At 42.1% G+C, this 25,496-nt stretch overlaps 1 long non-coding RNA gene and 1 pseudogene across 1 annotated transcript in view; both read right to left on the bottom strand.

The window, feature by feature from the left end:
* LOC115291497 overlaps positions 1 to 390 on the bottom strand; it is a 73,687-nt gene extending 73,297 nt beyond the window's left edge. The window contains exon 1 of the long non-coding RNA XR_003908488.1: positions 325 to 390. This is a non-coding gene — a long non-coding RNA (uncharacterized LOC115291497). The remainder of the gene's footprint in view (positions 1 to 324) is intronic.
* A 10,178-nt stretch (positions 391 to 10,568) lies between these two features.
* Positions 10,569 to 11,197, bottom strand: LOC115291495 (annotated as a pseudogene).
* Between the last annotated feature and the right edge of the window lie 14,299 nt (positions 11,198 to 25,496).

The raw sequence follows: 25,496 nt of genomic DNA, 5'->3' as shown, positions 1-25,496 counted from the left end.
AACAAAATAAGCCTGGACTCAGAAAGCATAGGATTACTGTGGTTTCTGGGCAGAGCCCCTGGAAAGGCTCATCATGCACCTGTACACCTGACCCTTGTGGCTGTTAGGCTAAATTCCCACCCGAAGTCAGCGCTGACCTGTAGCGCCCATCACAGAGCAGAACCACCTTTCTTGGGTTACATGCTCCTGCAGCCTCCCAGCGATGACCTCAGCCAGCCAGCGGTTCCTCAGAAAGCTGCTCTGTAGGGTAGTGAGGAATGTGAGCCTGATGCCAAACTTGGAACTGCTGCTGAATCAAGAGGGGAAAAAAGCCAAAGAGCACACCTTGCTAGGAAGATTGTGCAAGTTATCTTGGAGTTCACTGGTACTGGCGAGTGAGACCATTCTCTGCAGGGACCAGTTCAGCCATCCTCTGGCCCGGGGAGCCCTGCGATGCTCGGGTTGGCTTACACTGGCCCCCGTAGCAAGAGCCAGTTGTTCACTTTCAGGAATTTCTTGAGCCAGCTGTTCACCACAACCATTGTTGAAAATCGAATGTATAACCTTATAATTCTATAAACAGCAAAGGTAATTCCTTCCTGATTGCTACAGTTGACCATCATGCTCTTGGGGTCACTGATGTATATAGTATGGTGGGAATACTGTAGAGCGAAATTCTAAGCAACTCTTCCCAACTCTGTTCAATGCTGGGAATATCCTACCATAGAAATTGGTAAATGTGACGTATCAAGGCTTCCCCTCCCTGCTGCCCTCCACCTCTGAAGCCGTGAAGTCGGTTCTGTAGTAGAAACAGCTGGTCTAATGGCCAGGAAGGTGCCATTTTGCATTTGAAACAGCAACTACGAGATTTTTAACACATAAACCCTTCAAGAAGATTTCTGCTGAAGGAGCCCCTTCTCACAGCTCTGATCTGGTGAGGGTCCTCACTCTCACTGCCCACGGTGCCTTCCTTCTGCCTGTCCTGGGCGCCATCCCGGGTCTGCTCCTCTCTGCCATCCTGGAGAGAAGGCCGCTTGCCATGGTGGCGGGGGCGCTAGCCCGGGGACCGAGCACAGTTCTTGGCCCCTCCCAGCAGCCACCTGGCACCGCGGGTCCTTTGTGGAGTAAAGGTGGGCGCTCCTTCTGCCTCAGGAGCTCGCAGGTAAGTCCAAAGCAGGTGTCCTTCAGGGGTGCCAAACAGGAAAGAGCCATGAGGACGACCCCAAGCCAGAGATGACGGGCTCCTCTTACCTCCCTGGGGACAGGAGGCAGCCTGAAATTGGGCCAGCCCTCAATCTTGCCACGGGAGCCCTCACAACAAAGCGGTTGGTATTTATTACCCAGGCTTCTGTGGCAGGACACTTCAAAGAGAAAGGCTTGCTCTTTCTGACATGTGCTTTTGTGGCAAACAGAGGTGTCATTGTTTTCAGCAAATACCTTGGGACGCAGTGAATAAATATCATTCTGTTTTCTAACTCCCCCCCCCCCACCTCCACGCCCTTCCATTTTTCAAAAGTTATGTATAAAGGCATTTTGCCTAATTCCTTCAGCCCTCTATTTCAGCTTCTATTTATTTGGTGTGATATAAAGGTCTTAATTTAGATCTCCCTGCTACCAGTTCCAAGAAATCTGCCACCAGCTCCAAGCTCCGTGTCCTGAAGTGCCACCCCATTCCAGCGGGGTGAGCCAGCAGCCTCCGAAAAAAGAAGGCAACCCAACAGACCGACATTGTGCCTCCAGACGCGGGTTGTGGCCCCTGTGGCCAGCAGGGCTCCGGCCTTGGTGGGGGCCTCACTGGAGGCCTGGTGCTTTGCGTCCAGTTTCCAGGCTACCACACTAAACTGCCCAGCCCTTTGGAAACCAGGGCCCAGTACTTGCTACAGGCCTTTCCTGTGGCAGACATGGCCGTCCAGCCTTGCTGCCAGGACCTTTGTGAGACTGCCGAGCCTATGTCTCCGTCCTTCCCTGGTCCTTGTCCCCCTAGGGACCCCTCCCGGAGGACAAGGGTCTTGTCTGCCCTTCTACCTTGACTTCTCCCAAGAATAATCTGTGCATCGTGGCTGTGCCTTCTGGGAGTAAGCCACACGGCCCTGGTCACTTTGATGAGCTCCTGAACTATAGCACCTCCACTGTCCATTTGTTCATTCAGTCACTCATCAGCTCTTCATGGCGTAGTGTGAAAGCATTGTTGTGAGTGTGGGAAATATGACAGGGGACAGAAGACAACAAGAGGCCTGATCTCAAGTCTTTGACATTCTAGTAGAGGAGACTGGCATCAACTACAACAGTAAAATACATGGTATGTCGGTGGTAATCCAGAGAAAAGTAGAGCCGGGAAAGGGATGAGGCAGTGTGTCTGGGAAGGCAGGGAATATTAGAGAGACCAGGGAAAGCACCATTTGAGTGCAGACAAAGGACCGGGAAGGAAAGGGAGAAGGGCCAGGCACAGCAGGCAGAGCAGAAACTAGAACAAAGCTGGCCAAGGGACGACCTGCTGGGTGTTTGAGAGCACAGAGGTCAAGGTTATCCCTTGTTCTGGTAGCCTGTGCAGAGGCAGGAGGGTCCCAGGGCAGAGATGGGCCCCTGGGGGCATGGGGTGGAGTAGGGGCTTGGGCTCGAGACCACTCGTGTGGAGGCATTTGAACGTCTGGCAGGCAGTACAGCTTGCTGATGGGCCTCGTTAGATGTCAGTCCTAAGTGTAGGCTCGGACCAACAGGGGGCTGGCTCTGAGGCGGGCAGCGGCATCGCTTTTTTTCTTCCTCCCTCCCTCCCTCCCTTCCTTCCTTCCTTCCTTCCTTCCTTCCTTCCTTCCTTCCTTCCTTCCTTCCTTCCCTCCCTCTCTTCTTTTTTCCCTCCCTCCCTCCTTTCCTTCCTTCCTTCCTTCCTTCCTTCCTTCCTTCCTTCCTTCCTTCCTTCTTTCTTTCTTTCTTTCTTTCTTTCTTTCTTTCTTTCTTTCTTTCTTTCTTTCTTTCTTTCTTTCTTTCTTTCTCTCTCTCTCTCTCTCTCTCTCTCTCTCTCTCTCTCTCTCTCTTTCAAATTTTTAATTTAAATTCCAATGAGTTAACATACAGTGTCATATCGGTTTCAGGACTAGACTTTAGTGATTCATTACTTATATGCAACTCCAGGGCTCATCTCAACAAGTGCCCTCCTTGATGCCCATCACCAATTTAGCCCATCCCCCCACCCGCCTCCCCTCCAGCACCCTGTTTGTTCTCTATCATTAAGAGTCTCTTGTGGTTTATTTCTCTTTCTTCTCTTCTTACTTCTTCCCATATGTTCACCTGTTTTTTATTTCTTAAATTCCACATATGAGTGAAATCATATGATAATCTGTCTTTCTCTGACTTGTTTTGCTTAGCATAACACTCTAGCTCCATCCACTTTATTGCAAATGGCAAGATTTCTTTCTGATGGCTGGGTAGTATTCGTGTGTGTGTGTGTGTGTGTGTGTGTGTGTGTGTGTGTGTACGCAAGCATGCGTGACACATCTTCTTTATCCATTCATCAGTTGATGGACATTTGGGCCCTTTCCATACTTTGGCTATTGTTGATATGCTTCTATAAACATCAGGGTGCTCATTTGAATTAGTATTTTTGTATCCTTTGGACTTAGTAGTGCAATTGCTGGATCATAAGGTAATTTCTATTTTTAACTTTTTGAGGACCCTCCACACGGTTTCCGGAGCAGCTGCACCAGTTTGCAGCTCAGCCTCCCACAGCCCTGCAAACCCCTCTCCAAGCATGGATACTGCAAGACCCCTGGAAATCCCAGTTCACCTGCTGCAGGCACCCACATACAGCTGCAGTGGGGGGGCCCCTTCATATTACCTCATGAGGCCACACAGGTAGTGTCCCATGGCTACATGGCTTTCCCCTGGTTACAATACTACAATCTTTGTGCTCCTCATGTTGTTGGGAAAAGAGCTTCACTGAATCCCCAGTATCTTCCTATTCTATTTTCATCTTATCTGTGGGTGAGAGCTCACTGGCTTCTGTTCTAAATAGGCCCTTTTTCTTTTTCTGAAAATTTTGGTTGCCTCTCCTTCATTCTTTCTTTGCTCCTGTCTTCTTCCATTATGCACTTTACCCTATTTTCTCAGGATCTTGTCCAGATTTCTTCCAAGAATTACCTTTATTGCTATCTTGGATTGAATTTGCACATTACCCCATGCATGTTTTTCTCTTACTTGATTTACAACTCCTTTAGGAACAATTTGTTAATTTCTACAAAAAAAGCCTTTTTGGATTTTGTCATGGATGGCATTAAACCCGTAATATCAATAGAGAGAGACTTGGCATCTTCACAGTATTGAATATGCCACTCCATGAACATGGTACATCTCTTTATTTACTTCAGTCTTCTTTAATTTCTCTCAGGAATGTTTTGCAGTTTTCAGTGTAGAAATCTTGCACATATTATATCAAGTTTATTCAAGTATTTTCTATTTTTGATGCTGTTGGTAATGATTTTTATTTTAATTTCAATTTATGATTATTTATAACTAGGATATTAAAATACAAATGACATTTGTATATCTATTTTACATTGTGTAAACTTGCTAAACCCACCTATTCTAGTAGCTTTTTTTATATACTCAAGAATTTTCATAAATAGAGAATAAAGACAATTTTATTCTTCCCTTCTACTCTGGGTTACTTTTATGTTTTGTCTTATGAACTGTATACAATGCACTAAAGCACAATGCTGAATAGAAGTGGTGAGAACTGGCACGCCTGGGTGGCTCAGTTGGCTAAGCGTCCCAACTTCAGCTTAAGTCATGATCTCGCAGTTCATGGGTTTGAGCCCCTTGTCGAGCTCTGTGCTCACAGCGGACACGCAGATTCTGTGTGTCTCTCTCTGTCCCTCCCCCACTGACACACACCCCCTCTCAAAAATAAATGAATAGCTGCAGCAACTTCTTACTCAACACGTCTCCACAGGCAAGGGAAACAAAAGCATAAATGAACTATTGGGACCTCATCAAAATAAAAACCTTCTGCACAGCAAAGGAAACGGTCAGCAAAACAAAAACACAACTGATGAAATGGGAGAAGATATTTACAAATCACATATCAGATAAAGGGTTAGGATCCAAAATCTATGAAGAATTTATCAAACTCAACACCCAAAAAACAAGTAATTCTGTGAAGAAATGGGCAAAAGACATGAATAGACACTTCTCCAAAGAAGACATCCAGATGGCCAACAGGCACATGAAAAGATGCTCAACATCACTCATCATCAGGGAAATACAAATCAAAACCACAATGAGATACCACCTCACACTTATCAGAATGGTTAACATTAACAACTCAGGCAAAAACAGATGTTGGCAAGGATGCAGAGAGAGAGGATCTCTTTTGCATCGCTGGTGGGAATATAAACTGGTGCAGCCACTCTGGAAAGCAGCATGGAGATTCCTCAAAAATGTAAAAGTAGAACTACCTTATGACCCAGCAATTGCACTACTAGGTATTTATCCAAGGGATACAGACATGCATGTTTCAAAAACATGCACCCCAATGTTTTTAGCAGCACTATCAACAATAGCCAAAATATAGAAAGAGCCCAAATATCCATCAATGGATGAATGGATAAAGAAGATGTGATGTGTATATATATGTGTACACACACACACACACACACACACACACACACACACACACACAATGGAGTATTACTCAGCAATCAAAAAGAATGAAATCTTGCCATTTGCAACTATGTGGATGGAACTAGAGGGTATGATGCCAAGTGAAATTAGTCAAAGAAAGACAAATATCATATGACTTCACTCATATGAGGAGTTAAAATATAAAACAGATGAACATAAGGGAAAGGGAAGCAAAAAGAATATAAAAACAGGGAGGGGGACGAAACATACAGGACTCTTAATTATAGAGAACAAACAGGGTTGCTGGAGGAGCTGTGGGGGGTGGACTAAATGGGCAGGGGCATTAAGGAATCTATCCTGAAATTGTTGCACTATATGCTAATTAACTTGGATATAAATTTTAAAATAAATAAATAAATTTAAGGTTGTGCACAGGGCAAAAAAATTTTTTTAATTTAAACAACAACATATGCATAAATAAATAAACAAAAAAGTGGTGAGAACAGGCAGCTTTACCTATTCCTCATCTTCTGCTGAGAACACTCAGTATTTTGCCACTAATTATAATACTAACTGTAGTTTTTTCATAGATAACCTTTATTAGATTGATGACGTTCATTTATATCCCTAGTTTGCTGAGTTTTTAAAAAATCAGAAATAAATACCAAAAACAGACAAATACAAAAAAAATTTGTAGGCCAATATCCCTGATGAAGATAGATGCAAAAATCCTCAATAAAATATTAGTAAACCAAAGTTAACAATATATTGAAAGGATCATGCACTGTGCTTAAATGGGATTTATTTCAGGCATGGAACAATGCTCCAATATCTACAAATCAATCAGTGTGATACACCATATCAGCAATATGAAAGCTCAAAATCGTATGATATCTTAATAGGTGAAGAAAAAGTATTTGACAAAATTCAACATCCACTTATGATAAAAACTGAATAAAAGGAGTATAGAAGGAACATACCTTAACATAATGAAGGTAATATATGACAACCCACAGCTAACATCATAGTTCATGGGGGAAATCTGAAAGCTTTTTCTCTAAGATTAGGAACAAGACAAGGTTGCCTGGTCTTTTCACTTGTATTCAATAGGGTATTAGAAATCCTAGCCACAGCAATTAGCAAAGAAAAAGAAATAAAAGGCATCCAAATTGAAAAGAAGTAAAACTCAATATTTGCAGATGACATAATACTATATATAGGACACCCTAAAGACCCCACCAAAGAAACTACTAGAACTAACAAATGAATTCAATAAAGTCAGAGGATACAAAATTAGCATACAGAACTTGAATCCATTTCTGTACACTAATAACAAGCTTTCAGAAAGGAAAATTAAGAAAACAATCGCATTTAAAATTACACTGAAAAGAATAAAATACCTACGAATAAATATAACCAAGGGGGTAAAAGACATATACTCTTAAAATGATAAGATACTAATGAAGGAAATTTAAGATGACACAAATAAAAGATATACTGTGCTTAATATAAGAAGGATTAATATTGTTAATATACATGCTATTCAAAGAAATCTGCAGATTCAATGCAATCCCCATCAAAATACCAATGGCAGTTTTTACAGAAGTAGAGCGAAGAATCCTAAAATATGTATGGAACCTCAAAAAAACCCAAATAGCTAAAGCAATCTTGAGCAGGAAGGACAAAGGGGGAGCTGCTAATGCTCCCTGACATCAAACTATACTATAAAGCTGTAGTAATCAAAACAGTATGTGCTGGCATGAAAACACACGTATAGATCAATGGAATAGAAAAGACAGCCCAGGGGAAAAAAAACCCTTATACTTATATGGTCAATTAATTTATGACAAAGGAGGCAAGAACATACAATCTTGACAAGACAGTCTCCTCAATAAATGGTGTTGGGGAGACAGGACAGATACATGCAAAAGAATGAAATTGGTCCTGGGACCTCTCTCTTTGCCAGGAGGGAAGCTCTACCCTTCCCTGCGAGGACAGTGACCCCCCCCCCGACCCCCCCCACCCGTCCCCTCAGGTGGAGAGGGGCCTGGATTAAAGATGCCACCTGCTGGCAGAGCTGGAGAGGAGTGTTATCAAGCCTTTCTCTCCCTCTCCCGCGTTCCCAAAGAGACAGCAGGTCCTAACTACAGGGCTGGCCACCTCATGGCTCCACCCAGAGAAAATAGTGATACACGTTCCAGCGAAGGTGGAGGTGAAGGTGCAGTGTGTCATCCCTACAAATACCTTTTAGCGTGGCTTTGACTTTTGAATCCTGTAATTCAGTTTATTATATAAAGATTTTTAACTGTTAAAAACGAAGAATGAAATTGGACCAATATCTTATACCATATACAAGAATAAATTCAAAATGGATTAAAGACTTGTATAAACTCATAAAACTCCTAGAAGGAAACATAAGCAGTGAGTTCTTTGATGTCAGTCTTAGCAATATTTTTCTGGTCAGGTCTCCTCAGGCAAGGGAAATAAAACCTAAAACAAATGGGATTATTTCAAACCTAAAAGCTTTTTTTTTTTTCCAAACTAAAGGGCTTTTGCACAAAAAAGGAAACCATCAACAAAATGAAAAGGCAACCTACTGGATAGGAGAAGATATTTGCAAATCATACATCTGATAAGGGATTAATATCCAAAATATATAATGAATTCACACAACTTAAATTTAAAAAGATTAAAAATGGGTGGACTACTTGAATAGACATTTTTTCCCCAAGAACACATACAGACGGCCACCAGACACACAGAGACAGTCCTCGCCAATCATCAGGCAAGTGCAAATCAAAGGAAGCTACAGTGAGCTATCACCCCACACCTGTCAGATTGGCTATTATCAAAAAGACAGAAAATAAGTATTGGAAAATGAGGAGAAAAGGAGACTCTCATACCCATTGGTGGGAATGTAAATTGGTGCATCTAATATGGAAAATACCATGGAAGCTCCTCACAAAACTAAAAATAGAATGACTGTATGACCCAGTGATTCCACTTCTGGGTATTTATCTGAAGAAAATGAAAACACCAACATGAAGAGATGTATGCACCCCTATGTTCACTGCAGCATTATTTCCAGCAGCCAAGATATGGAAGCAACCTAAGTGTCCACTAATGGATGAATGAATAAAGATGTATATATACACACACAGCCATACAGTGGAATATACTCAGCCATAAAAGAGAATGAAATTTTGCCATTTGTGGCAACATGAATGGACCCAGAGGGTACCATGCTAAGTGAAGGAATTCAGACAAAGAAAGACCAATACTATATGGGGGTGCCTTGGTGGTTCAGTCAGTTAATTGTCTGACTCTTGGTTTCAACTCAGGTTATGATCTCATGGTTTCATGAGATCGAGCCCCATGTCGAGCTCTGTGCTTGGAATTCTCTCTCTCTCTCCCTCTCTCTCTCTCTGCTTCCTTCCCATTTATGCTGTCCATATCTCTCTCGAAAACAAATAAATAAGCTTTGAGACAAATACTATATGATTTCACTTATATATGGAATCTATAAGAACAAATTAACAAACAAAACAGAAACAGACTCATAGATACAGGGAATAAACCTTCGGTTACCAGAGGGAAGAGGGGTTGGTGGGTGGGCAAAATATATGAAGGAGATTAAGAGGTAAAATCTTCGTTATAAAATAAATAAGTCATGAGGATGTAATGTACAGTGTAGGGAATATAGTCAATAATATTGTAATAACTTTGTATAGTGACAGATGGTAGCTAGATTTATCATAGGGATCATTTTTTAAGATACAAAATATTTAATCATTATGATGTTCACCTGCAATTAATAGGATATTGTTTATCAGTTATACTTCAATTTAAAATTAATTAAACAAATCAGGGTTGGATTTGTCAAATGTTTCTTCTGCATCAAGTTTGGTGATGTTCCTTTTTCAGTCTGTTAATATGGTAATTATATTGCTTGTTTTTCAAATATTAAGTGAATCTTATTTTCCTGGCATAATCTCATTTGGTCACCCTTTTTGTATTATTGTGTTAAAAAAAATTTTTTTACATTTATTTATTTTTGAGAGATAGTGTGAGACAGAGCATGAGTGGGAAGGAGCAGAAAGAGGAGAAACAGAATCTGAAGCAGGCTCCAGGCTCTGAGCAAGCAGTCAGCACAGAGCCCGATGCGGGGCTCGAACCCACGAACCATGAGATCATGACCTGAGCCGAAGTCGGACACTTAACTGACTGAGCCACCCAGGCGCCCCTTCTATTATTGTTGAATTCAACTTTCTGATTTGTTTTATAATTTCTTCATCTATGATCATGAGGAATATTGATCTAATATCTTTTTTTGTTAATGTCTTTCCCTGGTTGTGTTAATGGGATGCTTTTTGGCCCTGTATACTGAGTGCAAAAGTATTTTCCCTTTGATTTTCTGAAATACTTTGTGTAGAATTGGCACTATTTCTTTCATAAATGTTTGGTAGAATTCATCAAGTCCTGTAATGTAATATGTTTTCATTTGGATTCAGTTCAAAATATTTTTTTAATTTTGATTTTGAGTTTTTCTTTTACCTAATGGTTACTTTAAAAATATATTATTTCATCTCCAGATATTTGAATTTTTTGATATACATAATTTTATTACAAAAAACACAAAATTCTAGAAAAACCCAAAATTTACTAATGATACTAATTCCTACAAATTTGCTATGCTATAATACACAAGTCAAGAAATTAAGAAAACCATTAACTATTTAGAAATATTCAACATCAGAAGCTTTATAATCTAACTGTATGTAGTAGCCCCTCAAAAGGCTACAACCTGCATTTTTAAAAAAATGTTTTCTCTACAAAAAATCTTATCAGCTATACAAAAATCTGTAGTTTTTATACTGAAGCTAATATTGGGCTGCACTTGAACTCACATTCTTAGCAAAATAATTGCCTGAGCACACATGCACACTCCACACGTACCGTTATAGGATAGCCATTTATTCTTCATCCTCCTCCTCCTCTTCATCATCTTTATCTTCTCCCTCCTCTTCCTCTTCCTCCTCATCCTCTGGTTGTTCTTCTTTGAGCCTGTAGGCCTGCCAGGGCCCTTCTTTCCCGCTTCACTTTGGCCCTTGGTGTGATAGGCAGCAATATCCTTTTCATACTTCTCCTTTAGCTAGACTACCTTCTGTTCATATGGTTGCTTATCTTTGGCTGACTGTTCAGACCACATTTCACCCAGTTTTTTTGCAGTATCCACATTGGATAAGCCAGGGTGTTCACTTTTGATCTCTGGGCGATATTCAGAACAAAACAGGAAGAAAGCAGATGGAGGCCTTTTAGGAGTATTGGGATCTTTTTTCTTTCCTTTCTTGTCACCTTTGGGAGGAATGTAATTTTTCATCTCCCTATCATAGCGAGCTTTGTCACTTTTTGCCTTATCTTCAAATTTTGACTTTCCCTTTGCAGACGTGGTCTTCCATCTCTCAGAACACTTCTTCGATAACTCGGCGAAACTGACCGAAGAGTTCGGGTATTTCTTCTTGTGTTCCTCCTGGCAGGTCTGCCCAAAGAAGGCGTACGAGGACATCTTGCCCCACGGCTTGTTGGGGTCTCCTTTACCCATGGTGGTGGACGGCATCTGGTGGTAGCTTTTCCTCTGAGTCCCGCGGAGGGGCCAGATCCAACTGAGATGCTTCCTTCCTAGGGCTCTGGCGTGAACTGGTTTACTACTAAGGCAATCCTCAGCCTCTTCAAATATTTGAATTTTTAAAAAATATCTTTCTATTATTGATTTCTAATTTAATTACAGGAGTTCAGAAAATAAACTTTCTATGATTTGAATCCTTTTAAGTTATTAAGGATTTTTATGACCCACAATATGGTCTATCATGACAAATGTTCCACGTGCAGAATGTGTATTCTGCTATTGGTAGGTAAAGTGTCAATCATCAGATGAAATTAGTTGGTATTTTCCAAGCCTTCTATATACTTCCTGATTTTCTGTCAATTTATTATCCCAATTACAGTGTGAAACTTATGATTGTAATTGTGGATTTATCTCTTGGAGTTAACAGATTTTACTTTATGTATTTTGAAGATGTGTTATTAGGTTCATAAGTATTTAGTAAATGCTCTCTTGATAAATTCACTCTTTATCACTATGAAATGACCAGTTTTTATCTCCAGTAATTTTTAAAATATGAAATCTATATCATCTTATATCAATATAAGTACTCTAGCTTCCTTTTGGTTAGTGTTGGAAAAGTAAATCTTTTCCCATCCCTTTGCTTTTAACTTACTTGTGTCTTTATATTCAAACTAGGTTTCTTATAAGCAGCTAATCAAGCATTACATTTTTAGGCAACATGACAAGTTATGCCTTTTATTTGGGGTGTCTGAACATTGACATTTAATGTAATTGTTGGTATAGTTAAGTTTAAATTTACCATATTGCTATGCTATTTGTTTTCTATTTGCAATATTCTTATTTTCCTTTTTTGCCATCTTTTTGAGTAACTTTAAAAATGTTGGGTTTGGTTTATTAGCTATCTCTTTTTTGAATTTTAGTGGTTGATTTATTTATAATTTACATTTTTAACTTCCATCAAGTAATATTATGTACATTTCATAATAATATTCCTTCAAGTAAATTATGCCAGTTTACTTATAGTAAAAGAATCTTACAACAGTATTCCTTCCTTTACGTCTCCTGGCCTTCGTGTTATTATTGCCATACATTTTAAACCCTATAAATTATAAACCATGTAGTATGTTGCAATTATTTTGTTTTAAGCAGTTAGGGGTGCCTGGGCGGCTTAGATCATGATCTCATGGTTTGTGAGTTCAAGTCCCAGGTTGGGCTCTGTGCTGACAGCTCAGAGCCTGGAGCCTGCTTTGGATTCTATGTCTCCTCTCTCTGCTCCTCCCCCCACCCCACGCTCTGTCTCTGTCTCTCAAAAATGAATAAACGTTTAAAAAAATTTTTAACTCAGTTATTCAGGGTGTCTAGAGGGCTCAGTTCATTAAGCATCAGACTCTTGATCTCAGCTCAGGTCTTGATCTCAGAGTTGTGATCTCAAGTTCCATGTTGGACTTCACACTGGGCATGAAGCCTACTTAAAATAAATAAATAAATGAATGAATGAATAAATGAACAAATAAATAATTATCTTTTTTATAGCAACTTTATTGAAATATAATTCACATGCTATACAATTTATACAATACACAAGTTACATAATTGTATACTATATATACTATTATAAAGTATATAATTCCATGGTTTTTAGTATATGCAGTTGTGCAACTATCACCATAATCAATTTTAGAATATTTTCATCATCCCCAAAATAAACTTCATATATTGATAAAAAAAATTTAATAACAGCACTTGCTGTTGCCCATCTTTCTTATTATAGCCATCCTAATGGGTCTGAAATGGTATCTCATTGTGGTTTTCATTTGTATTTTCCTAATGGCTAACAATGTGCATCTCAGTGGTTCTGCACTCCTGTCCCGATTTTATTGAGATATAATCAACAAAGGACATTGTGTAAGTTTAACTTGTACAGTGTAATGATTTGATATATGTATATATTGTGAAGTGATTACCAAAATAGTTTAGTTTAGTTAACACATCCATCACCTAACATGGTCCTAATTTTTCTCCATTTCATGTGTTTCTTTCCTTCTTCTTTTCTTTGGTGGTGAAAACTTTTAAGATCTAACCATGACCTATTAAGGTGATTTTCTGAATAGAGGAGTAAACTCATTTTCATATTTATCAACACATGTTGTATTTCCAGTACTCTTTCTTTACCTATGTAGACACAGATTTCCATCTGGTATTACTTTTCTTCTGCCTGGAGGACTTCCTTCAATATTTCTTGTGGATCAGTTCTCCTAGTGATGAATTCATTCACTTTGTCAATGTCTGAGATACTATTTTAGTTTTTTTGTGGAAGATATTTTTGATGACCATGGATGTCCAGGTTGATAGCTTTTTACTTTCAGTGCTCTGTATTTGTTCCATTGTCTTTGGGTTCACATCGTTTCCAATATGAAGTCTCCAATAAGAAGTTTCCAATATGAAGTCTTTGTTTCTCTGTATGTAATGTGCATTTTTTTCTTTGGCTGCTTTTTAAGATTTTCTCTTTGTCAATAGTTTTGAGCAGTTTGATTATGATGTGACTTGATGTAGTTTATTCATGACTCTTGTGCTTATAGTTCATTGAATTTCTCAGATTTGTGGGCTATGAGTTTCATCAAACTTGAGAAAAGTCTTAACCATTATTTATTCAAATCTGTTTCTTGTCCTCTCACTTTTTCTGTGCTGTCCAATAACAGATATTAGACTACTTGATGTTATCTTACAGATCAGTGATACTCTGTTCACTTTTTTGTTCAGTTCGCCCCCACACACTATACTTCATTTGGGGTAGTATTGGTATGTTTTTAAGTTTACTAATTTTTGTTCCTACAGTGTCTGATCTGTTATTAATCCAACCAAGGGTATTTTTCATCTCAGACATTGTACTTTTCAAGTCTAGTTCATTTTATGTCTTTTCCATATTTCTATGTCTTATAACATGCTTAACATTTTCTCTACCTTCTTGAACATATCGTGTATGGTTAAAAGGATTGTTTTAATGTCCTTGTCTACTAATTTTATTATCTATCTCCCTTTTTTCTGTTTTTGTTGATTAATTTTTCTCATTATTATAGGTCATATTTGTCTACTTCTTTGCATGCTTGGTGATTTTTGGTTGAATGCTAGACAGTGTAACTTTTATCTTATATGGTAGATATTTTTCTATAAATATCCTGCAGTACATTTAAGTTTGTTCTGCAGTACACTTAAGTTACTTGGAAATAGTTTGATACTTTCATTATTTTTTTTAACTTTGTTAGCTGAAACTAGAGTAGATTTTCATCTAAGGCTATTTTTCTTCCATTACTGAACCAATACCTTCTGGATATTCTATCTGATGCCTTGTAAGTTATAACCTTTTGTGTTCTAAATACTTGGAACCATTACTGGTACTGAGTAACGCATAGGGATTGTCACATCTGGTCCTTTATGTGACTCTTTCTCCAGTCTCTGTTTGTGTCAGCATATGCACGTGTTGATCAGTCATCAGCTAAAGACTCAAGGGGACCCATGGAAAATCACTGGGACCCTCTCTCTATATGGCTCCCTTATCTCTTTATTCTGCCTTTTCCACTCTGGCTGCCTTGGCCTCTTTTGACTCCCAGTTCCATTTTCTCAATTCAGGGAGACTGCTTTGGGAGAATTCCCTTTCCAATGCTGTAGTCTGGAAACTCTATCCAGACAGTAAACTGGGGACATTATAGGGCTCCTTTGTTTTTCCTTTCTGAAAGATTACTGTCCTGTGCTGCCTGATATCCATTATTTGCATATCATTGTTTTTTTTTCTTTTTCTGGTGTTTTAGTGTTTCAAGCAGGAAAGCACATCTTGTCCTTGTTATTTTTGGAAGCAGGAGTCTTAGAAGGCATTTTTATTTATTTAATTTAATTTATTTATTTTGAGAAAAAGGGAGAGAGAGAAAGCATGGGGGGAGGGGCAGAGATAGGGAGAGAGACAGAGAGAATCTGTCAGCACAGAACCTGACATGGGGCTTGAACTCACAAACTGTGAGATCATGACCTGAGCCAGAGTTGGCCACTTAACTGACTGAGCCATGCAGGTGCCCCTTAACTACTTTTTTAATGTTTATTTATTTATTTTGAGAGCGAGCACAAGCAGTGAAGGGGTGGAAAGAGAGAGGGAGGGAGAGAGAATCCCAAGCAGGCTCCGAGCTGTCAGCACAGAGACCAATATGGGACTCAATCTCAGGAACCATGAGATCATGACCTGCGCTGAAATCAAGAGTCAGAAGCTTAACCAACTGAGCCCCCCAGGCGACCATCCATTTTAACTGTTTTAAGTGTACAGGTCAGTGGCATTGAGTACATTCACATTGTTGTACAACCGTCACCTCTCCAGAACTTTTGCATCTTCCCCCAAACTGAAACTCTACTCGTTAACCGCGAACTCCCTTGGGTTAAATACTAGCTATTGTGGATGCTCCTTTGTTGCGTGTCTGTATTTTGTTGTCTTCCCTTAAATAACGTGTCCTTTTATTCTGAAAGGCCGTTAATTTGTTGATAGATCTTAACCTTCCAAGTCTTGCTAATCGGCTTTGTGAGGAAGTGTTTGGAGTGGCTCTTGCCCTGGAGCAAGACTAGTCCTACTAAGGAGTCCCACCCTTTGGACGGGGTGGTAAGCCAAGTGTCCCCAAGCAGAAAGCAAAGACAAATGTGGTGCTCATCTAATGTTTCACTTTCCTCAGGGACTATAGCCCTCTAACGGCTTTTACCCAATGTCTGAAAGCAGTTGATTTACATGTGTCCGGTTGTATTGTATTGTGAGAGACTAAGTCCAATCCCTGACCTTCAGTTCTGACCGCAGCCGGAAGTCCTGGAGCACATGTAAACACCAGGGTGCCTAATACACCATTTGAAGTTGTTTGTGTTTCTGTAACGAGTGCCTCCTCCTCACCCCTCCCACTTCATGAAATCTATTATAGTTACAGACTCTGCATTAGTCAAGCTTTTGTGGAAGGTACATAGTGAAGAGGAGTTTCGTGACTCCACGAGGTGTGGAGCAGAGAAGCAGAATTTTTTTTTTGCTTTAAAAAACATTTAAAAACTTTTTAAGTGTTTTTATTTTATTTTTGAGAGAGAGCAAGCGAAGGAGGGGGAGAGAGAGAGGGAGCCACAGAATCCAACACAGGCTCCAGGCTCTGAGCTGTCAGCACAGAGCCCGATGCGGGGCTCAAATACATGAACCAGAAGCATGACCTGAGCCGAAGTCAGACATCTGACTGACTGAGCCACCCAGGCTCCCGAGAAGCAGAAATCTGGAGAGTGAGCTGGTCTAAAGAACAGAAGCCCCCTGGAACTTGCTAGTATATTGAAGGGGAATTTGGACTTTCACAACACAAGGCAAAGAAGAGATGGACTCTTACCCCTTCCAGACTCAGATCTGAGAAGCCCGCCGACAGCTGGGTTACACTTACGTTCCTCACAGCACCGGAAAGGGCATCTCTGGAAATGAATAAATAAACGAAGTTAGCCTATGTTCTTACCTCAAAGGCACAAGAGAAGAGTTTCCTGTATGTTTCTGCAACTTTTTTCTCAAGCAGTCCAAAGGATTTTAGATTTAAGTTCTCATGTCAAAGTCTCTTACATCCTAACGCTTCTTCCCGAAGCCACACTTGGAAAGAGGTAGGCCTTCCAGCCTCCGGAAGCATCCGCATGTCAGGTCAGCCTGACCGCCCAGAGAGAGGGCACGCAGCCGCCTGGAGCAGCTGCCCACAGGCCCGGAGAGCTTCCAGCGCGCACGCTCTCCCCTGGGCAGCTGGCGGGAGCCTGCGGTCGTGGAAGAGGGCCTCAGGAGGCAGGGAGGTGAGGGAAGGAGAATGTGCAGAATGGAACCTCCTGCTGGCCTCCAAGTTTCTGCCGCTCCAAACCCAGGCCTTTTGGGTGCTGGCAGCCTGGGGACCCAGCCCTGTGACAATGGCGTGCCCACCTCTGGCACGCGAGGCCCCAGAGACTGAGCTGGGGAGGGCGAAGAGGGAGGGAAGGGGAAGAAGCTGTGGCTCAGGGAGCTGGTCCTGGTGCTCGGGGGCCTGCCTCCTCACTGACCTTCTCATCGGCTTCTCAGTGTCCTTCTCCCTCCCTGCCTCCAACTCAAGGACAGGAGCTGTGGGCAGTGGGGGGCCCGTGGAGGGAGCAGCCCCAAAGTTAGTTGGGTGGAGGAGGCGGAACCAGGCTGGGGCAGGACTGGGGTGAGGGGCCAGGACGGAGGAGCCCGCCAGTCACTGCCCCTGACTGATATCAAAGATGAAGGGGACACACAGCCCAGGGGTGAGGGGAGCCTGGAGCTCAGATGAAGTAGATGCGAATGCTGGAAAGTTCTTCCATGCCTCTTGCCAGTTGTCACCACACCAATACTAAAAATAGTCCTCTTAATCCCGACGAAGGGCCTAGAGGAGAAACGGACTGTGTTTGTTTCGAAGGTGTCCGGTTGTGTTAGATGGCAGTAGGGTGCTCCGTGCTTCTCGCTGGTTCTCACCGCAAATCTTCATTTGTTCCTGCAGTGGGAGGAGTGACAGGCGGCTAGACCGTCACTGAATGGCTCCGGGTTGGCACCCCCCGAAAGGTGACAGATACAAGCACAGGAACTCTGTGATGGATAAATCCCACTCTTGTCCAAACACTGGGGCTCCTGACCACGTAATACGAGAACACTGTTGCCCTCTCCTCTCACTGCGAGGTTTCCTCACAGCCTGACGTCACTAGGAGGTAGTGGGAGGAGTCTGGATCTTCAAGTGGAGTGACTGTGAAATTTAGTGCCTGGCTAATGACTTCTATGTAGAGAGCATCACTCTGGGCTTGATCTTGGGCTGAGTATGTTACACGGCTGATCCCAGGATCACGCAAGATCGGGGGACATGTCTGAAGCAGAACTCTGTTCCCAGAGTACCCCTCAGAGCGTCTAGCTGACGTCATCGATCGCTCGGAGTCCACCTGGCCCAGTAGAGCTGTGACTTCAGCTCCTCCACAGGCTGCGACCGTGGTCCTCGGTCCGTGGTTCGCCGCCGTGGCTACTCACGGACTCCCTGGGAACACTTCAGCAGCCTCTGACCAGGATCCCCAGCACAACTAACGCAGACCCCTGAAGGGTGAGAGCCATGATGCAGACTGAATTGCGTCTCCCCGCAAATTCACATGGTGAAGCCTTAACCCCTAATGGAACTTTATTCGGAAATAGAGCCTTTCAGGCTGTGACGAAGGTCAAAGCCGGTCATAACGGCGCAGCCCTAATCCGCACAACCGTGTCCTTATGAGAAAAGGAGGGGACCCTGGGGCTGCACACACAGAAGAGACCGCGTGAGGACAGAGCGAGAAGGCGGCCGTCTGCAAGCCACGGAGAGAGGCCTCAGCAGGAGCCGGGCCGCCCACGCCGCGATCCGGGGTCTGAGACTTCAGCTCCCAGAGCTGCGCGAAGGCAGATCTCCAGCCGCTCTGTGGTATTTTGTTAGGGCAGCCTGGGCAAATGAGCATAATCCCGCGTCGGCATTTTCCTTTTTCAAAATAACTTTGGCAATTCTAGGCCTTTTGCATTTCCAAGTACAGTGTAGAAGCAGGTATTTTATGCATAAAGCCGCTGGGAGTTTGGGGTTTGCACTGAACCTAGAGACCAGTTTAAGAAGAATAAACACCTTCACAATGTTGATTATTCTGACTTGTATCTATGATCTATCCCCCTCCATTTATTTAGATCATTTTATATTTCTCTCATCAACGTATTAAAGTTTTCACTCTCGTCTTTCGTATCTCTCATTAAATACATTCCTAAGTATGTTGTGTATTTTGATAACACTGGAAATGCTATTTTTAAGCTTCTTTGTCCAAGTATTTTTTATAGGCTTATATCCTGCAAGCTTGACAAATGTGCTTATTAATTCTCTTATTATTTTTTTTTATTCCTTAGGTCTTCTTTGTGGACAAGTGTGTCTGCAAATAAATGCAATTCTACTCTTTACCTTCCAGTCTTATACTTTGTATGTCTTTGACTTGCTGCCTCGGCTAGGACCTCCAGCAGAAGACATTCTCACTTGGTGCCCAGTCTTAGGGGGAGAGAATTTAGGTTTTCATTATTAAGTATCCAGTTAAGGAAGTTTCCTTTATATTCCTAGTTCATTGAGAGTTCTAAAAATCATTGATACGGGGTGGGCGGCGGGGGGGGGGGGGGGGGGGGGGGGGGGGGGGGGGGGGGGGGGGGGGTCTGTGCCTGGGAGCCTCAGTTAGTTAAGGGTCTGACTCTTGGTTTCAGCTTGGGTCATGATCTCACCGTTCATGAGTATGAGCCACACATCAGGCTCTGAGCTGACAGTGTGGAGCCTGTTGGAGATTCTCTCTCTCCCTCTTTCTGCCCTTCCTCTGCTCATGCTGTCTCTCTCTCAAAATTAAAAAAAAAAAACTTTATAAAAAATCATTAATAAGGACCTTGAATTAGTTTCATAAGTAATAGATTATTAACACTGAATATTAAAAAATAAAGTTCTTCCAATTATTTAAAAGAATCATCAATAGATGTTGAATTTTATCTTTTTTAGTGATCACATAATTTTTTAATTCTGTTAATGTGAATCACATCTGATAAGCCCGATTTATGTATTTATGCATATACTTTGATATCACTGCATTATATTGGATCACACCCTGAGGATTTTTGCATCTGTGTTCATGAGGCATTATCAGTCTGTAAATCTCAAGTTGGAATGTCTCTGTCAGGATGTGGTGTCAAGGTTTTGCTGACCTCATAAAATGAAAGGCAAAATGTTCTGTTTTCTGAATGAGTTTGTGTCATCTGTGTACTATTTCTTTGTTAAATGTTGGATAATTTGGAATTTCCTCTGAGGAAAGGTTTTTTTCTGTTTTGTTTTTTTTGTAAAAAATATAGTTAATATATATTCTGATTTTCCATTTCTTTTTGAGTTAGTTATAGTAATTTGTGTCTTTCAAGTCATTTTCCCAGTTCATCTAGATTGAATTTGAGTAAAGTTTCTTTTTTAAATATTTCTTCATTGTCCTTTTAATGTCTAAAGGACCTATAGATACTTCTTCATTTCTACTATTCGTTATTTTCCTTTTCTCTTTTCTTTTTAATTTTTAAACATTTTTATTTATTTTTGAGAGAGAGAGAGAGAGCATGAGTGGAGGAGGGGCAGAGAGAGGGGGAGACTCAGAATCTGACGCGGGCGCCAGGCTCTGAGCCCACATGAGATCGTGACCTGCGCTCCAGTCAGACATTCAACCAACTGAGCCCCCCAGGCGCCCCATCTTTTTTTTCATTAGTATTGACAGCTTATCAATTTGACTCCTTTTCGAGAAACCAACTTTTGGCTTTGTTAACTTTTTCTATTCTTTGTTGCTTTCCCTTTTCTAGCTTCTTAGATTATTGGTTTTAAACATACTGCCTTCTCTATTATATGCATATAAAATTATAAATTTCCCTCTAAAGAATGTGTTAGCTGCATCTTACAAGTTGTGATATGTTGTGTTTCCCTTTCCATTCAGTTCAGAATATCTTCTAAATTCCTTGATGATGCTTTCTTTGATCCATTGGTTATTTAGTATTGCGTTTAATTTCCAATATCTGAAGTTTTTCTAAATATCTCACTCTGATGGAATCTAATTCTATTGAATTATTGTGATCTAATATAACTCAGTTGTAATCAGAACATATTTTATGTCATTTCATCCTTTAAAATGTATTGAGATTTGTTTTATCGGCACAGTTGATAAATTATCTTGGTGAACATACTAAGTATCCTTAAACATACTAGATGTGTGAACAGAGAGGGATTTGAAACACTGGAATTTAGCAGCAAACTTGGGGTGACCAAGGAGTTCAGTGCTGCTGGAGGGTTTATTTCGAGGCCAGAGCTGTGGGAGGGAGCTGGGGGCGGCAGAGAGGCCTGGAGAGAGCAGCGGGGGGCTTCATCCTACAGGGAGAGCGGTCCACACCCCTTGTCCAGGGGCGGCAGGTGGGGAGGACCAGCGCCCCAGGGTCTTTTCAAAGACCCACCAAACTCAGTTTACATATCAGTGTGCCGTCCAGTAATGCAAGTCACATGTCCTTTCTCCTTCCTTCCCTTCCTTTCTTCCCTCCTTTCCTTTCTTTCTTTTCCTTCCTTCCTTCCTTTTTCTTTCTTCTTTCTTTCATTTTAGAGAAAGAGCATAAGCAGAGGAGGAGGAGAGAGAGAATCCCAAGCAGGTTTCACACCCAGCGCAGAACCCTATGTGGGACTCGATCTGACGACGGTGAGATCATGATCTGAGCCAAAATGAAGAGTCAGTTGCTTAACCGACTGAGCCACTCAGCTGTCCCTAGTCACATATCACATCTTAAATGTTCTAATAGCTACATTAAAAAAGTAAAAAAAATAAAAGTAAAATTAATATTGGCACTACATCTTATTATTATATTATTTTACAATTTTACATTTTTATTTATCCAAAATATTATTTTAACATATAATCAATATAAATATTAATATGGAGATATATTACATTTAAAAAATTATTCTAAGTCTAGTCTTCAACATCCAGAGTAATCACATTTCATATTTTTTTAATGTTTTATTTTTGAGAAAGAAAGAGAGAGAGAGAGAGCAAGTGGGGGTGAGACACAGAGAGGGGGACCGAAGGTCCGAGGTCGGCTCTGCGCTGAGAGCAGCAAGCCCGACGCGGGGCTCGAACTCACACACTGCAAGACCATGGCCTGAGCGGAAGCCGCACGCTCACCCCACGGAGCCGCGCAGGTGCCCCAGACTAATCATGTCTCAGACGCTCAGGAATCACACGCACCTAGCGGCTTGTGACTACCGAACTGGACAGCACGAGTGGAGACCCTAACTTTCTGCATGAATACCAAGTATTCTTTGAATTTTGATGTACTCGAATTTTCTAGGACTGCAATTACCGTGCATAGAGGTTTGAGGTTTGACTGTACCTTTTTTACCCCCAGAATTTTATGAAACGTTGTTTACTGTTTCGGAAAGTTACATCCTCCAACCCACCCGTTCTGTGTGTGAGCGTTAGAGTCCCCAACACAGCACGTCCCCGAATCAGCCTTCAGGCACTGGGTACCTCGGTGTTCTGTCTTCGAGTCTTCTAGTTTATCTGTGCCCAAGCAACCAATCGAAGTGCATCTTATTTTACATTTATTTCTTTGTACTATAGTTGACCATTATAGTGATTTTTTAAAATTGTGTGTAGGTAGCTTATCTATGTACACATTTCTTATCGGGTTACCTTAGGAGCTATTTAAACATATGTGACTAACATCAAACTATTGCTCCTCATGAAAATATTGGTTGTAAATAAAAATATAGGAGCACCTGGGTGGCTGAGTTGGTTAAGCATCTGACTCTCAGTTTCTGCTTAGGCCATGATCTCACGGTTTATGGCTTGTGGGTTCAAGCCCCGCGTGAGGCTCTGTGCTGACCTGTGGAGCCTGCTTGGGATTCTCTCTCTTTCTGCTTCTCTATGCTCTCTCTCTTTCAAAACAAATAAATAAGTAAACTTAATAAATAAAAGAAAGAAATTTATACTTATTATATTTATTATAAAATAAATTTAAAAATAAATTAAATAAATTTAAAAAACCAATTATAAAAAGGAATATTGGGACCCTGTAGCAGAGAAGGGGCCCTGATTCAGGTTTCAAATCTCTCCCCATCTGGAAGCACAATAGAAATGAACACTGGCTTCAATCGTAGGGATGGATAAAAGGGACAGAGAATTTGCTTGATTCACTTTTTTATATGAAAGACACACCAAAACTGATTACAGAAACCTCGATGATGCCTTTAGATTATTTGACAAGGTAGAGCTCTTCCCAGAAAATTACCTCCCCCCACGTAAGATGATTTCTTAAATTCCAGTTTTCCATACTAAATGTTTGCTTTAAAATATTAGCTCTTCCTTTTGTCCTCACACACTGGAACCCGTTTCCTGGTCTTAATTACACCTGTCGCATCCTGCGAGTTTCCCCTGTGGACCCTTCCCTCGAGGTCCCTTACTGACCGCGGAGCGGTTAGTGGGCCTCTGACGGCGCAGGGACCCCACAGGGAGCCCCCTTAGTCTCCTGCTCTTGGCGCCGCCGGAAAGGGTGCTTCGTGCTTTCAGTTTTCTCAATGGCAGTAATAATCAAAGATCACCACTCGGGAGTATAAATGTGGTAACTGGCAGGACAGAATGGTAATTTATTTTAAGGATTGCAAACACAAATTCAGAAATTCTCAGAGCCTTCCGCTCTGTGATTTCCTGGGCCGTGAAGACAGGGGCCACCGCCTGCTCGGTGTGATCAGCACAAACCTGTTGACCGTCCCTGCCTCCCGGGGCGCTTTTGGAGGGAGTCATAAGACCACCTTTTACGCAGCACGTTTTACGGGCCGGGCTCCCTGCCAAGTGTTTGACTCCTTCGTGGGAGGAGTTACTGTCCTTATTTTACAGACGGAAGATTCATCTTCCTATTTGCTTCGGAGACAGGCCTGCAGATTTACAAGCAATGACTGACTCAATTCCGGGTTGAGCTAATTTAGGTTTTAACCTCCTCTGTTTTTCAAAACAATGGCCAATTCAGCCCTACTGACCCCAGGTCGGTGATCTCATCAGTTTTCTCCCCGGGCTCTGCCTTATTCAACAAACTTTTGTTGCCTACCTGCTCTATGCAGACCAGAAAGCTGTTTGTTTTCTGCAGTGTGAGGTGGGCGCAGGGGGAGGGGAGGGAGATCTGTCCCCTCACGGAGGGTGAAGTTACCGAGCTCTCAGAAGCGCCGTCCTCAGTGAGACTGGCCGGGGCTCTCGTCCGGCTGCACGGGGAGTACCATTTGTGGGGGGCCTGCACTTTCGCCTCGGGAACCGGAGCAAGAAGTCGAATTGTGGCCTGTAAGCTTGTAAAAGCCCCACCTCAGTACTTCAACCCGCAGTCAAGGGGCAACGCGTTACCGATGCTGGCCAGTTGGACAACTGAGTTAATCATGTCGATCAGGCCTGGAAAGAGCTTCCTGGGAAGGTGCCTGCTTACCTCCGCCCTGCAGTCACGGCCCTAATTGAGGAGTAGCCACTGCTGACAAGATCAGCTCGAACTTTCCCCACTGGGTAGCCTGGGGCAAGTTACACCGATCCCTCCGTGGCTGTTTCCACATCCCTATGATGGAGACACGAGAGCACTGTCTTCACAGACTCGTGAGAACTAGGAGCTCATCCGACGCACCTAGAACGGTGCCTGGCAGGCAGTAAGCGCTGGGTAAGTGTGCGCTGTCACTAGTACAGACCGGAGGTCAGACACCGGTCTGCCTCTCCTGCCTTCAGGGACTCCCAAGCCACGCACATAAACAGCCTCCTTCCTTGTCCTCTCTGCCAGCCTGAGAGGCTTCAGGTGGACATAGGTTCTCCTGCCTGGTGTGGGCCGGACCAGGGGTGTGGATCTGGGTGTGATGGCCGGAGCCCAGGCACTGCAGGGCTAACCTGGAGTCCTCCCGGAGGCCCCTGGGTTGAGTAATCTCTTCTTAACAGGTCTCACGTATCTCTCCAGCTCTTTGTTTAAGTCCTCTCTGTGCCTTTACTCCATTTTCTTGTGTTTCGGGTTTATACATATCCCAGGAAGAACTGTGTAATGTGAAAATTATCATAGCATACTTTCTTTAGCTTAAAAAAATTTTTTTTGTAGATTCAGTTTTGTTTCTTTTCTCACGTTGACTTATTTTGGAGAGAGAGAGAGAAAGCGAGCAACAGAGGGGCAGAAAGAGAAGGAGACCCAGAACCTGAAGCAGGCTCCAGGCTCTGAGCTGTCAGCACAGAGCCCGACACGGAGCTCAAACTCAAGAGCCGTGAGATCATAACCTGAGCCAAAGTCAGTTGCTTAACTGACTAGGCGACCCAGGTGCCCCTTCAATATCTTTTCCCATCATGTTATGTTTTACATAAATCCTTGAGCATATTTTTAATAGCCGTTTTAAATTCCTTCTCTGCTAATTTGACCTTCTCTGCCAGTTTTGGATCTACGTCTTTTGACTAAGTTTCCTCCAGTGTATGGATCACATTCTTCTCCTTCTTGGAGTGTCTAGTAATTTTGATTGGGTCCTAGATATTGTGTAGCATACTTTCATGGAAGGTCTGGAGTCTGTCTTCCATTAAAGAGTGTTGAGTTTGCTTTGGCTGATAGTTAAACTGTTGAAGATCAATTTGACTCCGTTAAGACTGTGTTCAAGCTTTGGTGGGATGGATTTAGAGTAGCCCTACTAATTAGGCATGACTCTTCTGGAATCTTCCCTCTCAC

This window comes from Suricata suricatta, chromosome 5 (assembly GCF_006229205.1).
Source record: "Suricata suricatta isolate VVHF042 chromosome 5, meerkat_22Aug2017_6uvM2_HiC, whole genome shotgun sequence".
NCBI classification, from domain to species: domain Eukaryota; kingdom Metazoa; phylum Chordata; class Mammalia; order Carnivora; family Herpestidae; genus Suricata; species Suricata suricatta.
The sequence above is the reverse complement of the archived record's forward strand: the minus strand, read 5'-3'. Positions and strand labels throughout refer to the sequence as shown.